This window comes from Aotus nancymaae, unplaced genomic scaffold (genome assembly GCF_030222135.1).
Source record: "Aotus nancymaae isolate 86718 unplaced genomic scaffold, 86718_ANA_hifiasm-v0.15.2.pri h1tg000002l, whole genome shotgun sequence".
NCBI lineage: Eukaryota > Metazoa > Chordata > Mammalia > Primates > Aotidae > Aotus > Aotus nancymaae.
Window position 1 is genome coordinate 41,495,775 of NW_026988413.1, and position 15,806 is coordinate 41,511,580.

Sequence of the window (15,806 nt, forward strand, 5' to 3'; positions counted from 1 at the left end):
CCCCAACCCAGTGTAGGAATTTTCTCTTAAAAGGGGGCCTTCATTATCTCAACAATGCTGTCCTTCTGAGCCACTGGTCCTCTACTTTCCCTCTGGGTCAGAACTGCTCTACAGCTCTTTAAACATAAAGATACACAGGCCCAACTTAAGAGATTTCAACTCAGTTGTGTGTAGGGCTGGGGGAGTGATATCATTGTGATATATGACCATATTTGAGGGGCACTATTCTAAGTTAACTCTTATCTTATACTACACAGCTAGTTATATTTAAAAAAAAACCTTAGGTATATCAAATATTGAGATACAGATGTTGCTACTCAGCCCCTTGTCACTGTATTCCAAGTACTAGAAAATAGATTTGTATCTAATCATCTAATAAAGAGGTATTTATTTCTGTCTCCATGTAAGGACAACTATTAAGAATACAAAATCTAGCTGGGTGTAGTGGCTCATGGCTGTAATCCCAGCACTTTGGGATGTCAAGATGGGAGATAACCTGAGGTTGAGATCAGCCTGACTAACATGGTGAAACTCTGTCTCTACTAAATATAAAAAAAAATAGCTAGGCGTGGTGGTGCCTTCCCATAATCCCAACTACTTGAGAGGCTGAGGCAGGAGAATCATTTGGATCCAGGAGACGGAGGTTGCAGTGAGCCAGGATTGCGCCGCTGCACTCCAGCCTGGGCAACAAGAACAAAACCCCATCCACCCCCCACCCAAAAAAAAATAATATAAAATCTAAATTATATACAATGCTAATCAATTCTACTAATAATGGGATAAAAGAAACATGTTTTACATATTAAAATAAAAAAGTGAAGACATGGTAAAAATAGTATTAGATCAAAGGATAGTTGAACACCACTGGCATCTCCTTCCAAAAGACTAGCTCCTGAGCATCCTAGTATGCCCACTCTGGACAAAGAAGTGAGGAAGAACTACTTTCCTTTGAATGAGAAAAAAGGCTAGGTCCCTGACAAAATATCCTCTTGCTGGAGACACCAAATGCACACACATAAACAATCAAACAACTACAAAACAGAAGGTAATAACAACTGCTCCCTCCTAATTCTGGCTCAAAGGCTGACCAGCTGTGTGGCTGAGACTCATTGTCTTCATCCTCTTCATCAGAAAATGACAGTATTGAACTGGATGAATGCAGAGTCCTGTCTGGCTCTAAAATTCTGCAAATCTGATTCTGCACAAGGGCTAAACAATAGAGCCAAAATCTCATATGCACGCAGAAGAGTGTTTAGAATGGAGTAGAGGAAATCATAGAAAAGCCATTCTAGGGCATTGGATTTGAATTAATTCTCAAAGAAAGTGACGAACATGAATTGAGCAAGAGTAAATGGAAAAACTAAGGGTTCCTAATGATCATTTTAAATACAATATATCCTACACAGAAATGACTATCTATCTTATAGGATCAATACCCTCTATTTTCCTGTTTCTAAAGAAGGGCATGAATGGTAAGAAATAATCTTCTCCAAACTCAATTCTTCCTGTTGAAGAAGAATGAAAAATATTCAAGTAAATAGAATTTCCATTTACTTTAAAATTCTGTAATATTTTACCTAGTTGGCATTATCCAAACTTAAAACTTTGTAGTTTTACTTGTCTCCAATAGTTGGGGAATAAAATAATCAGATGGTGATTAACAAGACAGAAAAATCTAAGAGCATTAATAATAAATTAGATAACTTATATAAAATATGATATATGTTAGCATATAATATAATAGCCACTCAGCTAATATGTGGTTGTTACATATGTTTTAAAAAATAATGTTTTTTGTTGTTGAAAGAGTAAATTAATGAATGTTTACAATTACAGTATTAATTGTTTTCAAAGGACTTAAATATATATTTATTTAATCTTCAGAACCATCAACAATGTAATATAGAAAACAAAAACTTAGCTCAGTTTTAACTCACGAGAAAACAGTCTCAAAGATAGATATTCAGTTGGAAACAGGAAAATAAAATCCAGAGTTGGAAAAGATCTGCAGCTCAGCTAGTTTCATATCCCACCCAGGGAAGAAAGGTCTAGATATAGATAGTTCTAAGATCGGGACTACTGCAATACTCAGCCGTTCTCCAAAATTTCAAGGATTGGTACTTCACAACAGAACACCTTTTATTCTTGGTCAGGTTGGTGCATTAATAAGTTGTTTTTTTAACATAAATCTGCTATTAAGTCATTTATAACTAGCCTTAGTTCTGTTCTTTGTCGGTGGAAATAGTAAGCTTTCCTTTTCTATAAGACAACTGTTTAAACTATTGAACAGGGATTTTTTCCTATCAATTTTTAATCAAGCAATAATATTATTTCCATAGATGAATGCTTTTAACAAATAATACTATAATAGCAGAAGAACCTGAGAATGTTGCTTCAAGTTTCTGTACATGCCACAGTTTTCCAAAAAATGGGGGCAATATTGTCACTTCAAAATCCAGATAGTTGAATCCTTCCTGATGAATAAAAAGATTCTCATTAGTGTCTCTGGGACAGAGGGACTATTCCCAAACTGTACTCTGCACTAGAGAAGTTGTTAAAAGCACAGGATCTAAAATCAGGGTACCCGGGTCCACCACTAATGATGTAGATCCTGGGCAAGTTAATCTTTGTCAGATTCTTCATCTTTGAATGGGAGTAACAACTGTCTCTACCTTGTAAGGTGGATGTGGAAATAAATGAAATCAAGCCAGAAAAGCACAGTGTCTGATGTAGAGTAAGAGCTCATTCACACTGGTTATTATTATTAATTTAATTGTTATTGCAACAAGCACCTTTTAAAAACATGCTATAAACAAATCATAGAGAGGCTGGTGGGGGCCTCCATTTCATTATCCATTCAGTAATCCCTATATGAAAAACCAGGCAATAAGTACGTTTCCAGACTGAATACAAGGAAAAGCATTGTTTCCTCTGAGTAGCTATATGCTATTTTTTTCCTTATAGACAATGAAAAGTATATCCCCCAAAAGTTTTCTTTTGAATGCACATCTACATACAAAATTAAATAACTCTGTTTGACCCCACAACCTATACTTATGTATTCTGATTTCCCCAGACTTGGATGTCCTAGGCTACTTATATTTTCCATTATTCTGTTTTAATCCTTTTTAAAAAGTATTCTTATAAGCCACCTCAAATAGTCTACTGAACCAATTAGAAGTGAGTGTAAATTAACAAACCAGAAAAACAAAATCAAAAAAGAAAAATACATTTTCTACTCGTTATCCATACTTTATTTGCTTACTTCAAGAAAGGCTAATACAAATGATGTTGGTTGGCAGGAATCTTTATAAAACTTCATCAGTGTGAAATCTACTTATATTCTTATAGAAAGGAGCATAAATCGTTCTGTGTTTAAATTCTGAGACTTTTGCATGTTAGCTCTCATACACTTCAATTAAAAATATTTGATGATAATCTACGACAGATCATTTATAATCTGCTTATTATGTATGTTATTATTGCTGATATGAAATTTATATTCATACCTCCTTTATCTATAACAAACTTGCTTTAAACAATTTCATATTTACTCTTCCATTAAAAACCCAGCATTATTACAGATGATCGATATGTATTCTAGTTATGAAATTTCAAGTAATCTGAGACTAAAATCTCTGGGAAAGTAAAAAAAAAATCTAGGTCTGTATTTTTCCAGCAGTTCAGAATAATGTGGAAATTCTACAAATGTTTCCCAACTGTAACCTTTAAAAAACCAAAGATAAGGCAGCTTTCAGGAAGACCTGAGGCTCTGGAATTTTACTTCTTCACTGATCCAAAAAAGAAAAAAAAAAAAAAAACCATCAAGCCTAATGACCTTTAAGGCACATTGCAAAACCAGCCTGCTTTGTCTAACATTCTAAAATGGATTAAAATCTCATTGTCCAAAAATGCATGTTAAGATAACCAAAGCATTTAAACAGATGAGTGAACATATGCATAAAACTTCAAGATTTTGCAAACACAAGGAAGTTATAAAATCATACACTATAAATGTTTGTTGAGTAAATCAAATGCTTAAATCAACTTAATTAATTCATTGTTATCAGTATTTTGAAAAATAATAAGACTTCTGAGCAAGATCTAAAATATATTCCTTTGAAGGGCTTTTTATGTATTTAGAAGCTTATGGTATATTTAGACTCAAAAGAGTGGATGAAAATGACATTGACTCAATCATTTTATAGGTTTGGTGTAGGTAAAAGGAATGGAATATGCACACAGGAAATTGGAAAACAAATTACAAAATTATATGAAAATGCAATGAGTATTAATATGCAAAGGAATAGGTACAGAGTGCAGCAATCATTTAAAATACATCTCAATAAATCAGGGCTCTAAATACATGAAGGGAGAAGGAAGAATTCTATACTTTTCACTTGGGAAAATAAGTGTATGTACCTATGCAACAATCCTGAGTGTTCTGCACATGTACCTCAGAACCTAAAGTGTGATAAAATATTTTTTAAAAAGTGAAAAATAAAAAAAGAAAATAAGTGCTTAGATAACAGCAATCTGATATAAGAAACAGGACACATCGCAGTCATCTTAGTCTCCTGCACCTTTTACATCTAAAACTACTGTTCCTTATCCTAAGAATAATTTTTTTAGGATGATTGACCCTTAGGCACAGTAAACTCCTTCTTCCTCACATACAGGTTCAGTTATGTTTATTCAGGAAAGCAATATGCTCATACTAAAGCCAAACTTTCATAAGCTTATGGAATCTGGAGTTAGATGAGCTCTTAGAGGTCCCTCTGAACAAACTGATAAAATAAATTCAGATGAAAACATTCAACATCCAACATTTCCAAGAATAGGTCAAGGTATGAATACTTACAGGGATAGAGAAATAGCTTCAGAAAATAGTTTACTCCACTTTGGGAGTTTTAATTATTTGGACCATCCTCACGTTGGACTAAAATCTACTTCCCTAAAATTGTCACTGATTCATCGTATTTTGCTTCTTGCAAAATCAAACTAAGTAAACAAATCAAAGTGTAATCTTCTCTCCATGTGACAGCGCCATATTAGAAAGTATCTCATGTTCTTCTATCTTGTTTGTGCTAAACATGCTCAGTTCATTTGATGGTTTTTCAGAGGCATCACATTCTAATCAGTTTTATAGGTACAATAGCCTTCTTAATCTTGTCTAGAAAACTACCATGAAAGAGGTTGTCTGACTGCCAAAGTCCAGCGACACCATATCTATAGCAGTTCCCTTAACTGTCAGTCTACATACGCTATTATAAAAAGGAACGGAAGACTCTAACATCTTCCCCTTTTTAAATAATGATTCACACCCATCTTTAGTTTTTCAGCATAATCGCCTGCATATGCACCACAGTTTTAAAAACCTTCTGTTACCTCTCAGTTGCACAGTTATTTTATCAAGAGCACTTTTACTCTCAAGCTGTCTAGTTAAGCAATGAACCCTCACTTGGCACTATTACTTGAAATGAAGGCCAATGGAAATCAAAAGTGAATCAAAGGGGGCTGTTTAATCTGTAAGAGCATTTCAGAGTTATCATTTGAGTCCGATCTTGGAGTAAATAAATAGAGGACAGAGAAGAGCTTTTCAAATAGTGGCAAAGGCACAAATAAGATAATGGTAAGTGAATTAGAAGTATATTGAAATTGATTTCTGGGACTTCAGAACAGTAGATAAGGATTTGAAGTCAGAAAGTGTGCCCTCTGTCAATTTGCATAAAGGCAAAACCCAGGAACTTCTTATAAACTTCACTAACTCAGTCTCACACCTTCTGGGCCCTCTCCACCCTTGCTGTGGAGCAATGAGTTCTTTGGATTCTCCTCTAAGACCATAACCTATATTCTTCTGGCTCAACCATCTTTGCAGTCTCTTCAAATTCCACAGTTTCAGTAATCTGCAGGAAGATAACCTGTAGATCCATTATCCTAGCCCTGACACCTATCCTGAGCTACAGATTTGAAGTTTTCACTCTACATAAATGTATCTTTAGCAACTCAAACTCAACACTTCCCAAAATTCATCACCACTTTTCTTCTCTCCCTGCCTGTTTCTATAACTGTTGTCTGTCTCTTAGCTAACAGTAGTTACAGAATCACCTTCAACTCTTTATTTTCGTCTTATGTTACCTATTCCAAAATAATCAATTACCAGATCCTGCTAGTAACAACTTCCCAATTTCTCGCCAATCTACACTTTCTTTTCCACACCCACTACCAGTGCCTCAGTCTCTTTACCCTGCAACCAAAAATACTTTCTGGATTAAATATGTTACTCCTTAGCTGAAATATGAATTACATTCATTTTGATTATTAATGAAAAATTGATACAGTTAGTTGAACATGGTAGATATTTTACATTGTAAACTCCTATACTTTTTCATGCTGAATAATTTTATTGTATCCCAGTGAGAAATAAATAGTACAACCCCTCAGATCTTATGTGTTGCTTGGGTAATGAAAGAAATAAGAACTATGTTTATAGAGACCCAAAAGTGGGGTCTATGTTTTTAAACACCCAAAAGATCAGGGCTGATGGACCATGAAAAAGAATAGGAGGACTATGCCTTGGAGTGGCAAAAGTAAGGGGAGGAAGCTGGTTTTTTCATACTCTGACACCTAGTTTCAGAGAGCCTGTCACCTGCTCGACCACAGGGTACCTTATTTTCAGGGCCCAACACAGCATAATTCTCACCAAAAATCCCTACAAACTGTAGTGTTCTTCAAGTAGGGTCACTAGCAGTCCAACCCAGGCAAAACTGATTCCTTCTCGCCATCCTGAAATCCTCTCTCAACCCCTAAATTTACATACTCCAGGATGATACCAGTCAGTTGGCAACTGGCCATGAATTAATCTGTCACATGGCTGTTATTTTAATCTTGAATTGATATTTCAGTAAGAGATTGCAATTTAATTTGGTAAACATTTGGATCTCATCCTCTCTCATCCCGCTGACATATTCCTTGTGGGCAAAACTCTACATTCTTAATCTTCACAGTACCTTGTAGGCACAACGAAAAAATGTTTGTGGACAGTGTTTCCCCCTTCAAATCTCTCAATAGTAAAATATATGTGCTAACATAAAAATTAATTTCAGACTTTTTTCCTGGAACTACCAAAAATCGGGCACAAAGGCACATGTATATGAATCATCTCACTTGAGATCATGTGGGCGTGAACCTGAAAACAGAAGTAGACTGTAAGTAAAAACCACAAACGAAATTAAATTCACGTTAAAATAACTCTTTTCATAGTTCCTACTTAGCAAACACTAAGTGATTAGAAAACGAATCTATAAAATATAACTCAATTTCAAAAACTTAAGATTAAAAAGCTTGCTCTTTCAGGACATGTAAGCTAATGTAAAAAGAAGATATTAAAAGTTTAAGTAACTTCAGTAGAGTTTTGCTGGCAAGACGAAGAGAGAGGGAAAGGGATGAAGAAAAGGAGAGGGGAAGAGAGACAGAGAGAGACAGAGAGAGACAGAGAGAGAGAGAGACAGAGAGAGACAGAGAGAGAGAGAGAGAGAGAGAGAGAGAGAGATCAAGTAGCCAAAATACTTGTATATGCATATACATAGCACTGATTAAGACAGAAGGGATGCAGCACCTTTCTTTGAGCTACTCTAACGAATCAATGAAGTTAAAATATCCAAAATCCAGAATCTATGTAGTCAATACAGAATATCTTCTCTTAATAAAAACTGAATAAACACTTTTAGGAGTAGAAATACAGAAATCACTTGATTTATCCTCTGTCTTTATACAGGAGAATATTTACATTACCTCAGAAAGATAATCTGGTTGAATTTTTTCTGCTTCATGTGCTGTTGTTCTAAATAACTTTGTATGTGCAAATGGCCTAACTTTAGATTGTGTCAACTGATGTTTCCTTATTATCCCCAAACCTTTTATCATTATAAAAATATAATCCAGTAAAATAATTGCACACTGTTATTAGGCCTTCTTTCCATGAAATCATCTCAACAAGATCCAGGAAACAAGGTTCAAAGAAACGGGAAAAGGCTTTACACACCCAAAAATTCCGCAGCTTCCCTCATAGCCCTGAAAGGTCACTCGATCATATATATTAAAACCTTGTATGTGAACTGACCAAACGAAGCAACAGCCATATTTTTTTTCCTCACCAGAAGTCTTAGCCTGTCAATTTCATTGCTCTGGATTCTCTTCCCAGCTTGGAACACAAGACCAATTAATATAAACACACTCTTCCCACACTGGTGTGATAAGCTTCCCTTGTTATCCTCTCATGACTTCCACCCTGCCAACCTCCAACCCGATGTTAATTGCAAAATCCATTCTATTTGCTTCGTTTCCCAAGCTCCTGCATGCTCCTCGCTGAGAAAGGCGATCAACCATGCTGATCACTTCCACTAAAAATTCCTGCTATTCGGTCCTAGTTAATCTCTTCGTGTTATCCAGCAGCCATTTCGTTTGCCCCAGATTGACTACCTCTTTAATTTTTTCTTCTTCCAAATCTTTTCTACACATCTCAGAGTTCTTGATTCATCCTAACCTCCTTTGCTCTCAGCATATGTTACCATTTACTTTACTGAGATCTAGGCCCTTGATATTCCTTTTCATATCAATTTTCTCTAGATAATCACCCATCCTTTTCTCCCACCTCCAACTCAAAGAGGAACATTCCCAACTTCCCAAAGATTGGTCTCTTCATCCCATTCCTTCCCAGAATTTTTATCTTTCCCTTACAAACACCTACTATACCACTTCCTTCTTCCGCTATCTCCTTTCATCTTCAATCTCTCCCTATCTTCTGACTTTTTTCTCATTAGTGCACAGTGAGCGTGTTCAGTCCTCCCATCTAAGCAACAGAAGTCCTCCATGCACCTTGTTTCTCCTTAAAAAAACTCAAACTCTTTTCATCTTTTGTATCCACCAAATATCTAATGCTCCTGTGACTAAGACTCAATAGCTTCTCCTAGGTTTCCACTCAGGCTCCAAAACAAATTATGAATTACCTTAAATTTCTACTTTTCCACCATCTCCCATATAAAATATTTTACCCAACCACGGGCTGGGCACAGTGGCTCACACCTGTAATCCCAGCACTTTGGGAGGCCAAGACGGGCACAAGGTCAGGAGTTAGAGACCAGCCTGGCCAATATGGTGAAACCCCGTCTCTACTAAAAACTACAAAAAATTAGCCAGGTGTGGTGGCAGGCACCTGTAGTCTTAGCTACTCAGGAGGCTGAGGCAAGAGAATTGCTTGAACCTGGGAGGTGGAGGTTGCAGGGAGCTGAAATCATGCCACTGTACTCCAGCCTGGGTGCTAGAGTGAGACTCCATCTCAAATACACACACACACACACACACACACACACACACACACGTATATATTTTACCCAACTATATGAATTCATCAAAATGTGGACACTGTACTTGGTCTCAGGAGTTTCAAAGATGAATAAGTAAAAAATCTATTCCCTCCCGGGTTCTCACAGCTAAGAAATCTCTATCCTACTTTTGCTATTGTTCTTAAATCAATTTCCTCAATTTTACTCCTGCTGGTGTTCCCTTAAGTCCTCTAATCTTTTGTCAGCTTACTGTAATTGTAAGGCCTGTTGCCTCACCAGGAGCACAGATGCACACCGCCCCCTTTTTTTCGAAAGATTGGACATGTCCTCCCCCTCGCACAGCCTAGCTTTCCCTTAAAAACCTCGCCAAAATGCAAACGAGGTCTTGTAACTCTAGCCAATAGCAGCCGAGTCCTGTATGCAAACAAAGTCTTGTAACTCTAGCCAATAGCAGTTTAGTATGCAAACGAGGTCTTGTAACTCTAGCCAATAGCAGCCGAGTCTTGTATGCAAACGAAATCTTGTAACTCTAACCAATAGCAGTCGAGTCCTGTATGCAAACAAAGGCTTGTAACCCTACCTAATCCTGCTTTGCCCACACCCTGCTCTCCCACAACCAATCAAACACCTCCACTCCCTATAAAACCCCACGTCTGAGAGGAGTCCGTGCGACTTCTCCGGCCCCTCCTGTCGGACTGCAGAATCTTGCCCGGGAGCCGAATAAACCCTTCGCATTGGATCTTCTTGTGCTGGCCCCAGTTTCTTCATTTTAAACTCAGCAAGAACCCAATAAACCTTACAGTAATCACTGCCTCCGCTCTTGCTACTTCCTTCAAAATCATCCTATGAACTGTCACCAGAACAGTTTTCCTAGAAACACCAGTGGGTCCTGTCCTTCCCTTCTTAAGAAACTTCGGTGTTCACCAACTCCTACAGAAGGCACATGCAAGTTCCTCAGCAAGAGAATCAGGGCCTTCCTGGTATTGACTTTAGCCTATCTTGTTCTCTGCTCCTTCATACAGTCCATACAATGGTCTTGGTGAAGTACCCAATATTCTGTAACCATCTCCTTCAAGCCTTATCTGCTACCATGTATCTCCACAGAGCTGAGTCCTACAACAATACTAGGCTTCCTGGTCCAACTCAATTCAAAACTTTTCTTAAGGCTTTTCCAAATCCCCAACTAGAGACATTTTCTCTCACCCATGTTCTGCCATCCCACTTTCTTTGTGCCTCTATTATGGCACTGATTTACTTAACATGCCAGCCACAGTCTCAGCATGTACTATGATATTCCTTAGGACTTTTTTTTTCACAGATCTCAACTCAAACAGTTCAACTTCTCCAAATGCTTTCTTAAATTTACAGATATATCTTCTTTAACTGCTTCCTTCCTCCCTTTTTGGTTTTTCCCAGTTACATCCTTCTCTTACTCATTTGGTTCTTTTTCTTAGCAAAGGGAAAATGAATGTACCCAGCTGATAAGCCCTCCACTTGTATAACTAAAATCATAAAATGTACATTAGTTCCTTTAGACATAAAAAAACTAGAAGTATAAGTTCTAAGATTCATTTTCTAAACTGAAAATGTTCCCAAATCCTCTTTCCAATCTACGTCTCCCTATATTTTTCTAATTAAGTCTGTCCCTCCTCAAGCATCTGTATTCAAAAAGTGTTTTAAACCAGTTTCTATTCAGTTCTATTTTATTCTTTGTTATTCATATTTGCTGCCAGTTTTATAATAGTATGTTTTCTGTGAATTATCATTATAATCAAACAAAGTTTAATAAAACTTAATTCTAACAATCTTTTGGCATTCATTAGGGAATATAATTTATCACTCTGTTTCTATGAGAAAGTAGACTCCAGCTTCCGAAAGTCCAATTTACAATGGAACACAACTCGTGAAAACTGAAGACTTCTTTCCTTGTTTTGCCATAGGTTGGAGTCTCTGAAGTGTAGAGTGGCAAGAATATCTACTGAGATAGTGAAATAAAGTATTAAAATTCTGTTTATTTACTCCCTCATCCTTTTTTTACTTTTGCATTTCTTTTATAACGTTCAAAATATATTTGAGTTATAGTGCATATAATTATGAAAACAAACAAGCTTTTTTGAGGATAACTATGCAGCAGTATTTTGAGGATGAATTAAAGCATATGATAAAAATTTTAGAGAGCATTATTAGAGCGTTTACATGGAGGGGTAACAATTTAAACTTTTGAACTTGAAAAGGTGAACTTTTTTTTTTTGAGATGGAATCTCGCACCGTCGCCCAGGCTGGAGTGCAGTGGCGAGATCTCAGCTCACTGCAACCTCCACCTCCTGGGTTGAAGCAATTCTCCTGCCTCAGCCTCCTGAATGGCTGGGATTACAGGCACCCACCACCACACCCAGCTAATTTTTGCATTTTTAGTAGACACAGGATTTCACCATGTTGGCCAGGATGGTCTCGATCTCCTGACCTCATGATCCACATGTCTTGGCCTCCCAAAGTGCTGGGATTACAAATGTGAGCGCAACCCTGTTTAAAAGGTGAACTTTTAAACAGCTTTCTGAAGTCTTTCCAAAAAAAAAAAAAAAAAAGATTATTTTTAATTGTCTATCAATATAACACATCTTTTTAAAGATTAAAGCCTGTAAAACAATGATTCTCAACTAGAGTTAAGGAGCACCTGGAGCTTGATTAAAATACAGATTCTTGGCTCTTACATCCAGATATCCTAATTCTATGAGTCTCGAATGAAGCCAAAAATGTCAATTGCCTCAAAAATAACAGGGTTTCTCAATCTCAACACTATTGGTGATTCCTTCTTGTAAAGGCTGTCATATCTTATACATTACAGGATGTTCAGAAGTGTCCTTGACCTCCACTCACTAGATGCTAGTAGCACCCCTTTTATGACAGCCAAACATGCCTCTAGATATTGTCAGATGTCTCCTGAAGAGCAAAATTGTCCCCAGTAGAGAACCAGGAATAGCAGCTGTTCAAAAATGACGTATTTTGTGAAATGTCATACTTAATCAAAAGGATAAAATAACATGATAAATATAGAATAATACAGATATATACAAGCATACATTATATACATTGAAATAAACCGCCTTCCCAAAAAGAAAATCTGATTAGCCTCTATAAACTACTGACAACTCAGCTAAGTTTCTAAGTCAAAATTCCTCTTATGTAATTTCAACTTGATTTTCTCCCCAGCCTCTATTTTAGATTATTTTTAATTAACTTCACTGGCATTTTGCATCCTGCTAAGAAAAGTCCGCCTAATAGTCTCAGAGGACTCTCCCAAGAGAGAAGACTGCATTAAATCACACATTATCACATTAAAATATATTCCAGCACTCAGAGTCCAACAGTCTACGTCTTGGTAAATCAGTGTGGTGGGGCTTAGGGGAAAGATACAGGGACGGGAAAAAGCTCAAGTGATTCACAATATCCCAAGCCTATTGTCAATACATCCAGCCCTATAAAAAAGTTGAACTGATTCTCTACTTCAACTGCAGTTATCATAATGACACATAATTTATGTTTTTAATTTTGTGCTTCTACCCTGATTTCTCGCTACTGACTGTGTATGAGACCTTGGACAAGTCACTTAAATTCTTTGGACATCCTTATCTTTATCTAAAAAATGAACAGGTTGGATTAAATTATTTCTAAAGACCCCTCTAGTTACAAATCCCAAACTTATAAAAGAAGCACTTAATTCAAAGCTTCTTTTGATTATAGGAATTCTAGTAACTATTACACTGAAGGGCAAATACCTACATTTTCAATCTTGTTTGATAACACAAATTTTAAAATGCTTAATCAAAATAGGACAAATGGCAATCAGAGGTACCACATAAACAAGATCCATTGTGTCTTAAAAGAAAAATAAGTTTGATTCAAATGGCTTTTCACCTAACAAGATATGTATATGAGTACTTTATATGAGAAAGTACGTCAGTATTTCACAAGGTAGTCACAAATAGCAATATAGCTTTAAGTTACATGTTTACTTTCTTTTTTCTATCAGAGAGATCACAAATCAGCTGCTCAGAGACCACATCCAGGCTACAGTTGTGGTTGTTTTGTTTGGCCTGGACAAAAATTGTGTTTAATTAGTTGCAAACTCTTAAAAATGGAGAGACGATACATAAAAATCTGGATTTCCAGTGTCACCTGAAATATCAGAAGATACTAACCCACATGCCAACAATTAGCTGGAACTGAGGAATGTTGTTTCCTGGCCCATGAGCTCTCCAGTTTCCCAAAATTCCCATTGCTCCACACTGTCTGATATCTATCCTGGTTCCCTCTTACAGCCTAGAGCATGTAAGCTTATGTTCCTGCTCTGTAACTATTTTCAAAACACATGGGAAAGATTTGTAATGCTTTTTAATGCTTTCAAAACAATAGCAAAGCTTGCAGAACCACAACAAAAGGTAGAAATTTTAAGGAGGGGCAGAATGTTCTTAATATGGACAACCTTTCTAATTGTTAATGCTGATATTAGAATCGGCTGCACTAAAGGTTTTTAACAAAAAACCTAAAAGGATGTGCAATGGAATTGTAGACTTGATGGGCAGTTCAGATTAGAGAATCCCCAAAATTACTTTCAACTCTAAGGTTCTATGCCTTTGGTTAAGAGTATGGATAGCTCATCACAATATAGTATAGTAATATATGTAGAACTTACAATGTTATTATTTACCTAAATGTGTATATTTAACTTTACAAAGATAGACTTGATCATATCCTTCATGTTCCTGAAATAATATTTTTTTCTGTTAATTTGTATTTAAAATTCCATTTTCCTTACTGGCTTTAATATAAAGAATTTAAAAATTAGGTTTCTATTAACTAAGCAGACATATCCTACTGGAGAATTATTAAGCTATTCTTCAGAAAAGATGATAAAAAAAATCCAAGGACAAAAGCAAAAGGATAGAAGAATTTGAGAAAGGGCTTTAGAGTAGAGTGGCCTTTGAGCAAAGCTTCTTCACAAATGTCTTTACCAATAAAAGCAATCTAACCAAGCTTCTCTTGAAGCTTTCTTCTACCAATGTGCTCCAAAAATTTCGTTATTTAAATACACCTTATGAGATCTGCCTGTTTAAGATATAGTACTTCAACAAGATTCTGCAGATTCTTTTCAAAAATCAACTTTGTATTTATAATTAAATTGATCCCTATTTTAAAAAAATTAAAAAGATCCCTATTTAACTTACATCAAAGTTAAACGAATAATAATGATAACATATATAGCTATGTTGGTAAAGCTAAGGCAATTTTCACGTAAAATATAACCCAAGAGTTTCTACACTGATGATATGTGTGTTGTACCCAACAAACGTGCTACTTCAGGCCATTCTAGATGTTCTGCTTCTTAAGGTCAGATCACATGACATTATCCAGCAACTTAAATCACAGATACATAAAGTACCACTTGAGGTTCTCCCAGCTGATTTGAAAAATGCAAACTATTAAAGTTGGATATTGTAGATATTAACTATTTCCAAGTCAAATTGTTTTTCTTGAGTGTTTGATGTTGATTTTTGACATAAGCCTAGTTTAACAATAGTGATTAGCAGCTCAAGCGTGAGCATCAGTGAGTGATATGACTACTAAGGGCATGCCTAAAGACAGGAAAATGATTGTGCTGACAATACAATGTGGAGAACATGGGCTGCTTCTGAGAAAACATATGTTTATCATTCTAGTTCTCTGATTTTCTGCGGTTAATCATTTTTATTTTCTATTTAGAAAACTGAGTCACTCATTTAGAAGCAAAAAAAAAAAAAAAAACAGTGATAAATATAATTCAGTTTAACAGCGCTGGGTGCCAGAACATTTTAATTTAACCGTTGATGTTTTCTGCTTTTACCTATTGTGGCATGAAAGTTAACTTCTTCCCCAATTTTTGCTGCCTTAAGAAAATCTCCCCCAAATTCACTACATTACTACTACAAGAGGGAAAATAAGCTATCAGATAATGCTTAAAATCAAGGGTATATGGTAGGTTTTTGAGCACTGGCAAAATTACTTAGTTCTGCTATATCAGTGACAGGGCTCCTTAGATCAAAACCATCCTTAGAGTAAAACGCATTAGAAGTTTAAGAACCTTCTCTCTGTCACCAATGGAAACCTGAAGTATACTGCCTTCAAGAGAAGAAAGATACTGTTCAACTCGTTTAGAAGCTTGCTATGAAAGTTTCCCAGACACAAGAGTATTTTATAGGCTGTGTGTGTTTACACTTTGGAAGAACACAAAGGAGCTAATTCATTCTTGGAAAGTGTTTCTTATAAAGCTTGTTTATTTCAAAACAAACCAGTTATTGAAAACATGCATAAGCCATTCCAAAGAGATTGGTCACAAAAACCTGGATTATCAACTGCGTTGTGGAGGAGCCAACAAGAAACAGAAAGATGAAACGGAGACAGTGCATGCTTGTTCAGAGAGCTGCG

At 36.2% G+C, this 15,806-nt stretch overlaps 1 protein-coding gene across 1 annotated transcript in view; it reads right to left on the minus strand.

Annotated features, from left to right (window-relative positions):
* MDFIC (MyoD family inhibitor domain containing) overlaps positions 1–15,806 on the minus strand; it is an 88,533-nt gene that overhangs the window by 72,293 nt on the left and 434 nt on the right. The gene's annotated exons all lie outside the window — the stretch shown is intronic.